Source organism: Panulirus ornatus, chromosome 61 (assembly GCF_036320965.1).
Source record: "Panulirus ornatus isolate Po-2019 chromosome 61, ASM3632096v1, whole genome shotgun sequence".
In the NCBI taxonomy this organism is placed as follows: domain Eukaryota; kingdom Metazoa; phylum Arthropoda; class Malacostraca; order Decapoda; family Palinuridae; genus Panulirus; species Panulirus ornatus.
In genome coordinates, this window is record NC_092284.1 from 1,916,206 (window position 1) to 1,931,205 (window position 15,000).

At 49.8% G+C, this 15,000-nt stretch overlaps 1 protein-coding gene across 5 annotated transcripts in view; it reads right to left on the reverse strand.

The window, feature by feature from the left end:
• Positions 1 to 15,000, reverse strand: part of ush (Zinc finger protein ush) — a 330,832-nt gene that overhangs the window by 177,101 nt on the left and 138,731 nt on the right. Inside the window, exon 1 of one of the 5 annotated variants that reach the window (XM_071696850.1) lies at positions 11,075 to 11,310. The exons of the other annotated variants lie outside the window; for them this stretch is intronic. The gene's annotated coding sequence lies outside the window, so the exon portion shown is untranslated. Of the gene's footprint in view, positions 1 to 11,074; positions 11,311 to 15,000 lie in introns of those variants that run through there. 5 annotated transcript variants of the gene reach the window in all.

The window sequence follows — 15,000 nt, forward strand, 5'->3', positions numbered from 1 at the left end:
AGGGGAGGGGGTGGGCCCCCCACCCCCACACACACAGTAGCCCCTCCCCCCACACAGTAGGGGTGGGCCCCCCTCCCCCCCACACACAGTAGCCCCTGTCGTGTCGGGGTTTCCAGCTGGTCGGGTCTGGAAAGGTGGTGGTGGACCCCCCCCCCTTCACCCGTGCCCCTCCTGGGGGGGGGGGGATCTTGCCCCCTGGGTCTGGATGACTCGACCTGGTTGGGGAGGGGAAGGGGAGGTGAGGGGGAAAGGAGGGGGGAGGGGCTGGAAGACCAGAGAACCCCCTCCCCTCTTCCCCCCCTGGAAGACGACCAGCTGGACCTAGCTACTTCCTGCAAGACCAGGTAACCCCCCCCACCCCCCACCTTCACCCCCCCACGCCCCCCTCCTCCCTGGAGGACTGGCTGCTGGCGAGAGAGAGAGAGAGAGAGAGAGAGAGAGAGAGAGAGAGAGAGAGAGAGTTTAGACAGATATGGAGGACAGTTTGACGTGTGTGGGGTGATGTGGGGGTGTGGGGGGGAAGAAGGCCTGCTGGGGGGTCGGGGTAAGGTGTGGGGTGGTGTGGGGGTGTGTGTGGGGTGTGGGGGGGTGGCCATGTTTACGTCAGGTGGTTATCGAAGTCGGTGATCTGCAGGTGTCAAGTGGCGGGTCGGGACCCCCCCCACCCCACCAACCTCACGTGAGGGGGCCCCCCATTAACCAACACCCCCCCCAGGTGAGGCACTGGGGTGCGGGGGGGTGGGGGGAGCCAGGCACTTATGACCCCCCCAGCAATCGTGTGTGTGTGTGTGTGTGTGTGTGTGTGTGTGTGTGTGTGTGTGTGTGTGTGTGGTGTCTGTGTGTGTGTATGTGTGTATGTCTGTGTGTATGTCTGTGTGTATCTGTATGTATGTATGTATGTGTATGTGTGTGTATATATGTGTGTATATGTGTATGTGTGTGTATATGTGTATGTCTGTGAGAGTTGTATGCATTCATAACCTTAGCCATATAACTTTATCTTCACAGAATCACCCAATAATAATAATAATAATAATAATAATAATAATAATGTCTAATCATTCCCATATATAAAATAAAAAAATCAACCAAGTATTCTAATTAATACATAAACAGGAGAGCATCACAAATAGTATATCATAAATACCTTAACATATATATATATATATATATATATATATATATATATATATATATATATATATATATATATATTGGAAAGGATCACAATTTTGCGCATGATCAAGATATTGCTATGAGTCCACTAGGGGGAAAATTAAACACGAAAAGTTGCCAAGTGCAGTTTCGTGTCATAATCACATCATCAGGGGAGACACAAGAGAGAAATGTAACAGTCAGTTGATATACATCGAAGAGACGAAGCTACGACGCCATTTGGTAAACATGTGATTGTCCAAAACAATCACATGTTTATCATATATATATATATATATATATATATATATATAGGGGTGAGGGTGTGGTGTGTGTGTGTGGGGGGGGTGTAGGATCTCTAACAATAGGGGGAGGTGGTTGGGTGGTTGGGTGGTCACAGCAGTGTGGGCTGCCACGTCCAGATAACATTTCAATATCCGTCAAAACCCACAAGGAAAACGGGGGCAGGGAGGCAGGAGGGGAGGAGAGGAGGGGAGAAAAAAGAAAACGTGTGGTGTCATTTTGTGGCCGCTCGACTGCCTTCCATTCCTCCAGATTTTCTTTCATTTCTTTCACTTGCGTCATTCATGCGTGCGTATCGCCGGCGTAAACTGAATCTATTGCCCGTATTCCATCTATTGAATAACCCTTTTCGGTTCTATTCTCCGTACAGGCGATAGAAATGTATCTATCGCCATCCATACACGAGTCTATTCCCATACACCTTACGTGATAGACATTTATCTATCGCCATCCATAGACGAGTCTATTCCCATACACCTTACGTGATAGACACTGATCTATCGACATCCATAGACGAGTCTATTCCCATACACCTTACGTGATAGACATTTATCTATCGCCATCCATATATATATATATATATATATATATATATATATATATATATATATATATATATATATATATATATATATATATATAAGACCCTTTCACCATAATAATTGGTCTTCGTCGTTTTCTATGATTAAAAGAAAACGGCATTCCATATATTACCAATAATTTTCGGATTTTCAATTTTACGTAAAATTTAAATTTCTTAAGTTCTTTAAGTACATGTCGCGCCTTGGACACTCTACTTATGTCCCGTGAATCACTTATATAAGTAGTAGCAGTAGTAGTAGTATTAGTAGTAGTGGTTGATTGAAGGATTAAATTACATAGTTCAATGAATTACTTTTTAAATAGAGGCTTACCACTATTTTGTGGTGCAAGTTACAGACTTGACCACGACGGTACACGACCCTTGACCACGAAGGTACACGACCCTTGACCACGACGGTACACGACCCTTGAACACGACGGTACACGACCCTTGAACACGACGGTACACGACCCTTGACCACGACGGTACACGACCCTTGACCACGACGGTACACGACCCTTGAACACGACGGTACACGACCCTTGACCACGACGGTACACGACCCTTGACCACGACGGTACACGACCCTTGACCACGACGGTACACGACCCTTGACCACGACGGTACACGACCCTTGACCACGACGGTACACGACCCTTGAACACGACGGTACACGACCCTTGACCACGACGGTACACGACCCTTGACCACGACGGTACACGACCCTTGAACAAGACGACCAAGGTCTTTCAACCTTAACAAGCGATCACAACCCACCCAAGCCTTGTGAGGTACTAAAGAGGAGTTACAACCCCCCCCATTCATCACAACCCCATAAATGGCACATACACAAAAAATGGCCCCCATTAAATGGTCTCTCACCCATACATCTGGGGGCAGTCGGGGAAGAGAGAAGAGTTGGCGGCAAGAACAACTAGCAGTTGTTGTTGTTGTAAAGCAATATTGCCACAATAACCAGGTGGGGGGAGGGGATGGGAGAGGGGGGAGGCTTTCTATTTCTAAGGGGGGCCCACCTATCACCACCATTTCCCCCCCCCCACTATATCGCAGATCCCATCCCTCCCCCACCCCGTAGTATAGTTATAGTAGCACTATAGCAGGTGGGGTGAAGGTTCACTTAGAGAGAGAGAGAGAGAGAGAGAGAGAGAGAGAGAGAGAGAGAGAGAGAGAGAGAGAGAGAGAGCAATATATATAGTGATGGTGGTAAGAGCCCCTTCACCCCCCCTCCCCCCCATTACTACCCCTACCCGTCCCCCCCCACTCTCTCTCTCTCTCTCTCTCTCTCTCTCTCTGGTGGAGGGGGTGTGGTGTGGGGGAGTGAGGGGGGAGGGGGGGCAGAGGTGCGCTGCGGACCACGATAACAGGCCTCCCATCAAGCTGTGTACGTTATCAGACCCACACAACACACACACACACACACACACACACACCAGGGTTTTAATACCTTATACTGACTGGACACTGGCTCTCTCTCTCTCTCTCTCTCTCTCTCTCTCTCTCTCCTCTCTCTCTCTCTCTCGCCCCTGGCCAAGCCTTCCCCCTACACAACCCACCCCTAACCCCCTTCTGTGTACACCACTGCACTACACTGATAACATACTTTTATATAATATATATATATATATATATATATATATATATATATATATATATATATATATATATATATATATTCCCTGATGATGTGATTATTACACGAAAGTGCACTTGGCAACTTACTCTGTTTCATTTCCCCCGTGGACTCGTGTGTGTGTGTATATATATATATATATATATATATATATATATATATATATATATATATATATACATATATATATATATATATATATATATATATAATATATATTCACTTACCAAGTCTATAATACTATAAGAGATCTCATACAACTGCCCATTAAATATATGTTCACTTCTATATAGACCACAGAGAGAGAGAGAGAGAGAGAGAGAGAGAGAGAGAGAGAGAGAGAGAGAGAGAGAAACTCTACAACGTAAATCATTTACGAGCCACAATATAGATCAGGTAAATCCCCCCCAATTCCAAACCCAGAACCGCATCATTTACATAAACGCCATGACTGAATTGAACTTCACAAATTAAAAGCCAAATCAAATGAACGCGGGGGGGGGGGGGGGGGGGGAAATCGACCCATATTATAAATAATGAACACCAGAGATAAATCAGTTATCACCTGATACAACGAATTTATGACATCAATACACCTGTAAATATTACCACAGTGTTGCCAACGCATGTAAATATCACCACAGTGCTGCCAACACCGATGTAAACATTACAACAGCGTTACCAAGGTCGACAAATCCAGTGTTACCATTACGAATGTCACCAAATACAGTGTTACCAATACAGACGTCACCAAATCCAGTGTTACCAATTGAGACGTCACCAAATCCAGTGTTACCAATACAGACGTCACAAAATACACTAACCAATACAGACGTCACCAAATCCAGTGTTACCAATAGTCACCAAATCCAGTGTTACCAATACAGAGATGCCGACATTAAAAGTGTTACCAATAGAGACGTCACCTAATCCAGTGTTACCAATAGAGACGTCACCAAATCCAGTGTTACCAATACAGAGATGCCGACATTAAAAGTGTTACCACCTCCGAGGAGGTGCGTGCCAGAGTGACCCCTCGGGCGCCAGTGCTCAGAGGCGAGAATTGTGTGGCTGGGATATTTGAAGGCAGTTTTTCCCTTCCTCTTTTATTATCGCAAACGTTTGATTGATCCTCCTTTCAACCGCCTGGGAGAAGGACGCTCACCGGGTTGGTATCAGTGGCAGGGCCGGGTGGGGACGAACGGACACACACACACACACACACATACACACATAGACACACACACACACACACACATACACGTACACATATAGACACACACATACGTACACACATAGACACATACACATAGACACACACACACACACGTACACATAGACACATACACACACACACGTACACACACAGACACATACACACACACACACATACACACAAAGACACACACACACACACACACACATACAATACCTACGTCCATCAACGCCGACAATTATGTAAATTTCAAGTGTGTGTGTGTGGGGGGGGGGGGGTAAGGGAAAGGGGGGAAGGGGAAGGGGGAAGAGGAAGGGGGAAGGGGAGATTTCGGGGCGTGGACCACCTAGTTTGAGGGTTGAAACCGGTCAAATTAGCAAGGGGGGGGAGGGAGGGGGTGGGGGAGGGGGAAGGGGGGTGATGGGTGAAGTCAGCCAGCGGAGGGAGACACGGCCTCATCCAACCAAGGCGCACGACCGCCCAAAGGCAAGCCCTATCGAGTCATCCGCGCGTCGTCGTGGGAGAGAATCGTCGCTCGTCGGTCCACAGTCAACCCAGCTGTTCATCCAACCCTATGGGGTTGACCAGATGGAAGGCCCACACAACCACAACACAGGGTCTACAACACTACCATTACAACACCAGCCTAGCGGGTTGTAATGTGAACGTATATGAACTTTTGAACACGACGGTACGACCCTTGAACACGACGGTACACGACCCTTGACCACGACGGTACACGACCCTTGAACACGACGGTACATGATCCTTGACCACGACGGTACACGACCCTTGAACACGACGGTACACGACCCTTGACCACGACGGTACACGACCCTTGACCACGACGGTACATGATCCTTGACCACGACGGTACACGACCCTTGAACACGACGGTACACAACCCTTGAACACGACGGTACACGACCCTTGAACACGACGGTACACGACCCTTGACCACGACGGTACACGACCCTTGACCACGACGGTACACGACCCTTGAACACGACGGTACACGACCCTTGACCACGACGGTACATGATCCTTGACCACGACGGTACACGACCCTTGAACACGACGGTACACGACCCTTGACCACGACGGTACACGACCCTTGAACACGACGGTACACAACCCTTGACCACGACGGTACATGATCCTTGACCACGACGGTACACGACCCTTGAACACGACGGTACACGACCCTTGACCACGACGGTACACGACCCTTGACCACGACGGTACACGACCCTTGAACACGACGGTACACGACCCTTGACCACGACGGTACACGACCCTTGACCACGACGGTACACGACCCTTGACCACGACGGTACATGATCCTTGACCACGACGGTACACGACCCTTGAACACGACGGTACACGACCCTTGAACACGACAGTACACGACCCTTGAACACGACGGTACACGACCCTTGACCACGACGGTACACGACCCTCGAACGCGTCCCTATACGTCGTCGCAGAGAGAATATGTAGTCGTACCCGAGGTCGTAGTGGTGGTGGTGGTCGTGGAGGACGGGGGGGGGGGGGTGAACGACCTCCCAGAGTCGTCGTACCGACAATTAACCACGAGAATGGGGTCGTCTCTCTCTCTCTTACCTGACCAATCACAACGAGCCGCCCGCACCGTTACGATCGCTTCCAGCAATTCGAGCGCGGGAGGGGGAGGGGGAGGAGGGGGGAGAAGGGGGGAGGTTAATGTAGTCAACCCCCCCCACCCCCGTCTACAGGTGTGTGTGTGTGTGTGTGTGTGTGTGTGTGTGTGTGTGATGACCCGTCTCTCTCCATATACCGTCACCTTCCCCGTCTACTGTCGTGGACGGAACAACTGTCTATTGCGTCAACAACAACGCCCCCTCCCCCCTCTCCCGCCTGCGTCGTCTTCAGTCAATGGGAGCCGTCAGTCACATCCCCCTCCATCAGTCACACCCCTCCCCCCTCCGTCAGTCACTCAGTCACACCCCTTCCCCCTCCGTCAGTCACTCAGTCACACCCCTCCCCCCTCAGTCAGTCACTCAGTCACACCCCTTCCCCCTCCGTCAGTCTCTCTGTCACACCCCTCCCCCCTCAGTCAGTCACTCAGACAAACCCCCCCTCCGTCAGTCACTCAGTCACACCCCTCCCCCCTCCGTCAGTCACTCAGTCAACCCCTTCTCCGTCAGTCACTCAGTCACACCCCTCCCCCCTCCGTCAGTCACTCAGTCACACCCCTCCCCCCTCCTTCAGTCACTCAGTCAACCCCTTCTCCGTCAGTCACTCAGTCACACCCCTCCCCCCTCCGTCAGTCACTCAGTCAAACCCCCCTTCCGTCAGTCACTCAAACCCCCTCCCCTCCGTCAGTCACTCAGTCAAATCCCCTCCCCTCCGTCAGTCACTCAGTCAAACCCCCCTTCCGTCAGTCACTCAGTCAACCCCTTCTCCGTAAGTCACTACCCCTCGCCCATCAGTCAACCTCCACCAACCTCCCCCTACAACTCAGGGAAAACATGTAAAACAAACAAACAAACAAACAAACTGAGCCCCGGCCGCCCGCACCCCCCTCCCCCCCGTCAATTACCCATTCAACCCCCCACCAAACCCTCCCCCTCCCCCTCCTATACTACAGCTAATGAACAAATAAACAAAACAAACAAACAAACACGTGGGGAGGCTAGCCCACGGCTGCAAGAGTTCCTCCCGTGGTGGGGAGAGAGTGGGGAGGAGGGAGTGTGTGGAGAGAGGGAGAGAGAGTGGGGAGAGGAGGGAGAGAGAGTGGGGAGAGAGAAGGGAAAGAGTGTGGGGATAGGAGGAAGAGTTAGTGGAGTGTGGGGAGAGAGTGGGGAGAGAAGGAAGTGTGTGGGGAGAGGGCTGGAGAGAGAAGGGGTGTGTGTGTGTGGAGGAGGGAGAGAGTGTGTGGAGAGAGGAGGAAGAGTGTGTGGGGAGAGGAGGGAGAGGAGTAAGGGGAGAGGGCTGGGGAGAGAAGGGTGTGTGTGTGTGTGTGTGTGTGGAGGAGGGAGACAGAGTGGGGCGAGGAGAGGTGTGGGGAGAGGAGAGAGTGGGGAGAGGAGAGTGGGGAGAGGAGTGGGGAGAGGAGGAGAGTGGGGAGAGGTGTGGGGAGAGGAGGAGGGAGTCTTTTGTTAGGGTGAAGAAGGAGTCTACCTCACCCAGGAACCAACTGCTGTCGCCCGGAAATTATCCCAGCCTCCGCCGTGGGTGGCTGGGTGGCCGGGTGGCTGGGCGGCCGGGTGGCTGGGCGGTTGGGTGGCTAGGTGTCTGGGTGGCTGGGCGGCTGGGTGGCTGGGCGGCTGGGTGGCTGGGTGGCCGGGTGGCTAGGTATCTGGGTGGCTGGACGGCTGGGTGGCTAGGTGTCTGGGTGGCTAGGTGTCTGGGTGGCTGGGTGGCTAGGTGTCTGGGTGGCTAGGTGTCTGGGTGGCTGGGCGGTTGGGTGGCTGGGTGGCTAGGTGTCTGGGTGGCTGGGTGGCTAGGTGTCTGGGCGGCTGGGTGGCTAGGTGTCCGGGCCGGCCACTAAACGCAAAGTCGAAAGGCCAACTTTATATATATATATATATATATATATATATATATATAGAGTAGATATTGCCCACCCTCCGTTTTCTATCCCCTGTCCATCAGTAGGGGGATGTTTGAATGACTTCAATTATTTCTTATTCTTCTTTTTCGCTCCCGAAAACCTTTTTCAATATTCATACACATCGGGTGGCCACACACACATCTACACCACTCATATAAACTGACTTTATATATATAAATATACACAAGACCAACCAATAAAATATATATATAAATATACATATATTATCATTATATTAAAATCGCTGTTTCCCATGTCAGCGAGGTAACGCCAGCAAACAGGGAGAAAATAATGGCCCATCCACTCATATACATACACGTACATATACATTAATATACATATCAATATATAAAGACAAAACATATATAAATACATATAAATAAATACACATTGAAATAGATCACATGTAAAACTAAATTGTAATATATATATATATATATATATATATATATATATATATATATATATATATATATATATATAAGGTGAAACAAGACATCACAACATATATAAATTAACACCATATACACAACAAAAATGTAATCAGTACAACAATATAAATCACAACTTGACACAAATTACAACTTTTTTTTGTGTGAATTTAAATGAAAAGCTTAAGCTCATAACCCCCTCCCCCCCCCCCCCCCCCCACCCGGTGTGGAGGGTTATGGATGGCGTGGCGGGGAATCGAACCCTGACTTCTTAAGATACGATCGAGAACACCTACCTCAAACCCCACCCCACCACACTACCCCCACCACACTACCCCACCACACTACCCCACCACACCCACCCCACCACCACCACGTCCCAACCTGTTCCACCACATGGAACACAGCCCTTCTCCACCCCGTCCACCCCACACCCCGTCCACTCTCTTAACCACTAACCAACCGCACCTCCAATGATCATTATCTCGACCCAATCCAAAAAGAAATTTATATATATATATATATATATATATATATATATATATATATATATATATATATATATATATATACATATATATATAGACACGACCCTACAATCAGGTTATGAGGGAGGTTACAATAATGCCCCCTGATTATTCTAATCGTACATCACCAATCTGTCCAATCATACGCCACCAATCTGTCCAATCATACATCAACAATGTGCAATCACCCGACACCAATCTGTCCAATCCTACATCAATGTCCAATCAAACGCCACCAATCTGTCCAATCATACATCAACTTGTCCAATCATACGCCACCAATCTGTCCAATCATACATCAACTTGTCCAATCATACGCCACCAATATGTCCAATCATACATCAACTTGTCCAATCATACGCCACCAATATGTCCAATCATACGCCACCAATCTGTCCAATCATACATCAACTTGTCCAATCATACGCCACCAATATGTCCAATCATACATCAACTTGTCCAATCATACGCCACCAATCTGTCCAATCATACACCACCATGTCCAATCATACGCCACCAATATGTCCAATCGTGCATCACCAACCATGTCCAATCCTCCACCGCCGCCAATCTATCTTCAGCTACGTCAAGGTATGTAAAGATACACCAATCCCCCCCTCCCTCCCTCCCGGCCTCCCCCTCCCCCCACTGCAGACAGATTTGGTACTAATCCCCCCCTCCCCCTCCCTCCCTCCCCCTTCCCCCCCCACCAAACCAATCATTATCACCCCATCCTTTTCCACTACTACCCCCCCGCCCCCCCCCCAGGTCCTCCACCCACAATCGTTAATAACATCTTCAACGAGTTCTCGTTAAACTGGCCCCCTCCCCACCACGTCAAGGACCTTCACAGCCTCCCCGTCAACAGGTCCCTCCTCCCCCTTGCCAAGTCAAGCCTCCTCACACACACACACACACGCCCCCGTTACCAGCCTCCCACGTCAAGGATCTTCAGGCTCCCCCCCCCCCACATCAAGGGGGCCTCTTCTTCCCCCATGTCAAGCCTCCTATCATCTGCTTACTCCACCCCCATGTCAAGGCTCTCCAGCGCCCTATCAGCAGGCTCCTCTCCTCCCCCACATCAAGGATCTACACCCCGTCAACAAGCTATTCTCCACCACGTCAAGGTTATCCACCACCCCATCAACAATCGGCTCTCCTCCCCCACATCAAGGCTCTTCAGCACCCTCATAAAGTCTCCTCCCCCCACATCAAGGCTCTTCAGCACCCTCATAAAGTCTCCTCCCCCACATCAAGGCTCTTCAGCACCCCATAAAGTCTCCTCCCCCACATCAAGGCTCTATGGCAACCCGCCAAAAAGGCTTCCCCCACTTCCACACCAACCAGGACCTCCTAAACCCCGTCAAAAAACTCTTCTCCCCCACTTCAAGGCCCGGCACCACCCCGTCAAGAGCCTACCCTCCCCCCTCCCTCCCTGCCCCGCGTCAAGGCCGTCCACCACCCCCGTCACCAGTCCCCTCCCCCACGTCAAGGCTCTGCAAACACACCTCATCAATTACCCCCCTCCCCCCCCCTACGTCAAGGCTCACTAACACCCCGTCAAGAGGCCCGACAGGTTGCGGGTGGGTCGACCGTAATCATCTTCACCTTACCTTCACATCAAACATGGCGTCGCCCCGCCTCGCTCGCCTCGCCTCCTTCTTTTCTCTCGCTCCTCTCTTCTCTCTTCTCCCTCCGGCCCATTTCTGCACCTGCGGGAGGAGGAACCCCCCGAGGGGCCCTCCCGCAGGTGTGAATGAAGCCATTACGGTGGCTTCCTCGCCGGCCCGGGGTGCAAAAGAGGGTAGCGGGTGGGGAGAGGGAGCATTGTGCTCGCCATCATAAACGTTGTGGGACCCGCCACCTCCTCCTCCCTCACCCCCGCCTCCCGACACCTGCACACACACCTGGCTTCCGCCTCACACTCCATCAAAATCTAATTCTAAAACATCTATAACAAATCATACAAAAATCTAAAATACCGTATTAGATGATATCTAAATTGATAGCCGTGTCTGGAGTGTTTTAGATGTACGAATTTAGATGATTATGAAAGACGAAGTCCAGGTGAAGGGTTCGGGACGCAGTGGTCGAGCGGGTCTAACCCGGGCACGTGACGAGGTACAAGTGGAATCATTCGCGCCGAGAATTATTACCCTCCCCGCCCGTGCATTATGACTTCCTAAGTCCATAAATGACGTTATATACATAATATTACATCTAATTATTGAGATAATTATTAATTAAATATAATTAATTACATTAATGGTTAGTGTAATTAGCAAATTGCTCTAGAAAGACTTGTTTAAGACTCGGGGGAAGACGAGGTCCGGGCCGCGGGCAGGGAGCCGGACGCAGCCTAGTTTGGAATATGATGGCGGGCGACGTTAATAGCGAGGATGCTGTCGCCCGGCGTTATCTAACGGACAGCCGCCCTCGGAAGGTGGCATCCCACACGCCCACCACGCCCTCTATCGCGCCCTGTCGCACACTCCGCCTCCCCGTTTCCCCAACGGGTGGGTAGCGCCCTATATTAACGGGGTTCACAGTCCGGTCGTGGTAACGGACATGGCGGAAGTGTGTTTACATTTTGCCTTGCTTGTTGGGCGACCGGTAGTTTGCCGCGTCGAATCCCGTTATTATCGTGTTTACACACTCCTCCCCGTCGCCGCTCCACGATAAATAAAGTTGATAAATCATTTAGCGCAATAAACAACCATTAATACACCGCACTGTACACTTATTGGGCGGATAATTATACGTTTATATGAGATACGGTAACAATGGCTGGCCTCCATTGGTCATAGTTTAATAGTTAACGTAACAAACTACGAAGCTTAATTACCTGGTTTCTTACGTTAACTATAAAGCTATGGCAAATAGACCATTTTTTCTTCTATATTATCACTTTTTTTTTTTTTTTTTTTTTTTTTTTTTTTATACCTCGTCGCTGTCTCCCGCGTTTGCGAGGTAGCGCAAGGAAACAGACGAAAGAAATGGCCCAACCCCCCCCCATACACATGTACATACATACGTCCACACACGCAAATATACATACCTACACAGCTTTCCATGGTTTACCCCGGACGCTTCACATGCCCTGATTCAATCCACTGACAGCACGTCAACCCCTGTATACCACATCGCTCCAATTCACTCTATTCCTTGCCCTCCTTTCACCCTCCTGCATGTTCAGGCCCCGATCACACAAAATCCTTTTCACTCCATCTTTCCACCTCCAATTTGGTCTCCCTCTTCTCCTCGTTCCCTCCACCTCCGACACATATATCCTCTTGGTCAATCTTTCCTCACTCATTCTCTCCATGTGTCCAAACCATTTCAAAACACCCTCTTCTGCTCTCTCAACCACGCTCTTTTTATTTCCACACATCTCTCTTACCCTTACGTTACTTACTCGATCAAACCACCTCACACCACACATTGTCCTCAAACATCTCACTTCCAGCACATCCATCCTCCTGCGCACAACTCTATCCATAGCCCACGCCTCGCAACCATACAACATTGTTGGAACCACTATTCCTTCAAACATACCCATTTTTGCTTTCCGGGATAATGTTCTCGACTTCCACACATTTTTCAAGGCTCCCAAAATTTTCGCCCCCTCCCCCACCCTATGATCCACTTCCGCTTCCATGGTTCCATCCGCTGACAGATCCACTCCCAGATATCTAAAACACTTCACTTCCTCCAGTTTTTCTCCATTCAAACTCACCTCCCAATTGACTTGACCCTCAACCCTACTGTACCTAATAACCTTGCTCTTATTGACATTTACTCTCAACTTTCTTCTTCCACACACTTTACCAAACTAAGTCACCAGCTTCTGCAGTTTCTCACATGAATCCGCCACCAGCGCTGTATCATCAGCGAACAACAACTGACTCACTTCCCAAGCTCTCTCATCCCCATCTTATCACGTTTCTATACATTCTAAATTCATACGTGGTGTCTTTTAATTCAAACTTTTATATACATTTCAATATAAATTCTATAAACACCGCCAATTCATTTTTTGTTACTCCCTTCCAATATATATATTCTAGACCCTTGAACACGACGGTACACGACCCTTGAACACGACGGTACACGACCCTTGAACACGACGGTACACGACCCTTGACCACGACGGTACACGACCCTTGAACACGACGGTACACGACCCTTGAACACGACGGTACACGACCCTTGAACACGACGGTACACGACCCTTGAACACGACGGTACACGACCCTTGAACACGACGGTACACGACCCTTGACCACGACGGTACACGACCCTTGAACACGACCCTTGCACACGACGGTACACGACCCTTGAACACGACGGTACACGACCCTTGACCACGACGGTACACGACACTTCAACACGACGGTACACGACCCTTGAACACGACGGTACATGACCCTTGAACACGACGGTACACGACCCTTGAACACGACGGTACACGACCCTTGACCACGACGGTACACGACCCTTGAACACGACGGTACACGACCCTTGAACACGACGGTACACGACCCTTGAACACGACGGTACACGACCCTTGAACACGACGGTACACGACCCTTGAACACGAAGGTACACGACCCTTGAACACGACGGTACACGACCCTTGAACACGACGGTACGACGTGGGGAGGTAAACTACAGGTGAAGGACGCGGGGGGGAGGGGGGGTTGGGGAGGTAACCTACCCCCCCAAGGTCACGTGGTAGGGTCGCTGGAGACGGAAGTGGGGAGTTTGGGGTGAGGTGGGGAGGTTACTAAAGAGCAATTAACTGGTCATCATAGACTAACGAGAACCACTCAAAGAGAGAGAGAGAGAGAGAGAGAGAGAGAGAGAGAGAGAGAGAGAGAGAGAGAGAGAGAGAGAGAGAGAGAGAGAGACCTTCTCACATAGCTCTGTCTTCTACCCAAATACGTATTCCACAATAAGGTCGAAAGTCGAATCCGTGTGTGTCAGGGGTGGAGGGAACGGGGAGAAGTGGGAGACCAAATTGGAGGTGGAAAGATGGAGTGAAAAAGATTTTGTGTGATCGGGGCCTGAACATGCAGGAGGGTGAGAGGCGTGCAAGGAATAGAGTGAATTGGAACGATGTGGTATACCGGGGTCGACGTGCTGTCAATGGATTGAACCAGGGCATGCGAAGCGTCTGGGGTAAACCATGGAAAGTTGTGTGGGGCCTGGATGTGGAAAGGGAGCTGTGGTTTCGGTGCATTATTGCATGACAGCTAGAGACTGAGTGTGAACGAATGGGGGCCTTTGTGGTCTGTTTTCCGGGCGCTACCTCGCTGAAGCGGGGGGTGGCGATGCTGTTTCCTGTGGGGTGGGGTAGCGCCAAGAGTGGACAAAGGGAAGCAAGTATGAAAATATACATGTGTATACATGTCTGTGTATATGTATGTATATGTGTATATGTTGATATGCATATGTATGTATATGTGTATAGGTTATGTATATGTTTATGGGCATGTATGAGCGTGTATGTATATACATGCGTATATGCGTGGATGGG